This window comes from Penaeus monodon, chromosome 15, assembly GCF_015228065.2.
Source record: "Penaeus monodon isolate SGIC_2016 chromosome 15, NSTDA_Pmon_1, whole genome shotgun sequence".
Classification (NCBI taxonomy): domain Eukaryota; kingdom Metazoa; phylum Arthropoda; class Malacostraca; order Decapoda; family Penaeidae; genus Penaeus; species Penaeus monodon.
The window spans coordinates 25,946,474-25,947,054 of NC_051400.1; the positions used below are offsets into that span (position 1 = coordinate 25,946,474).

General features: G+C 54.0%; 1 protein-coding gene across 1 annotated transcript in view; it reads left to right on the top strand.

The window, feature by feature from the left end:
• LOC119582281 (homeobox protein 4-like) overlaps window positions 1-581 on the top strand; it is a gene marked incomplete at its 5' end in the record, with an annotated part of 10,272 nt that overhangs the window by 9,132 nt on the left and 559 nt on the right.

The following is a 581-nucleotide window of genomic DNA, read 5'->3' on the forward strand; positions in this document are numbered from 1 at the left end:
AAGTGAGGCTGAGGGGAAAGGTGGGCAGGGCTGTGGTGAACGGAAAGAAGGGAGTATGAGGAGGTGGGGATGAGGGGGAGGGCAAGGGTAGGGAGTATGAGGAGGTGGGGATGAGGGGGAGGGCAAGGGTAGGGAGTATGAGGAGGTGGGGATGAGGGGGAGGGCAAGGGTAGGGAGTATGAGGAGGTGGGGATGAGGGGGAGGGCAAGGGTAGGGAGTATGAGGAGGTGGGGATGAGGGGGAGGGCAAGGGTAGGGAGTATGAGGAGGATATGAGACTACTGTGAGGGGAAAGCGACGAGGAGAATAAGAAGATGGGGATGAGGGGAGGAGACGAGAAAGAGGAGGTGTGACTAAGGGAAGGGGAGGAGAAAAGAAGATAAGAGAGACTGAAGAAAGAGGGAAGGGCAGGAATAAGAGGAGGAGGCTAACGGGAGTCGAAAAGAAAGGAGGATTATGAGAAACGAGGAATGAGGGAAAGAGGAAAAGAAGGAGAAAAGGAAAGGGGAGTGAGGGAGAAGGGGAAAGAAGACAATAGTAACTAAGGGGGGTGTGAAGACAAGAAAAAGGAGAAAAGAGGGA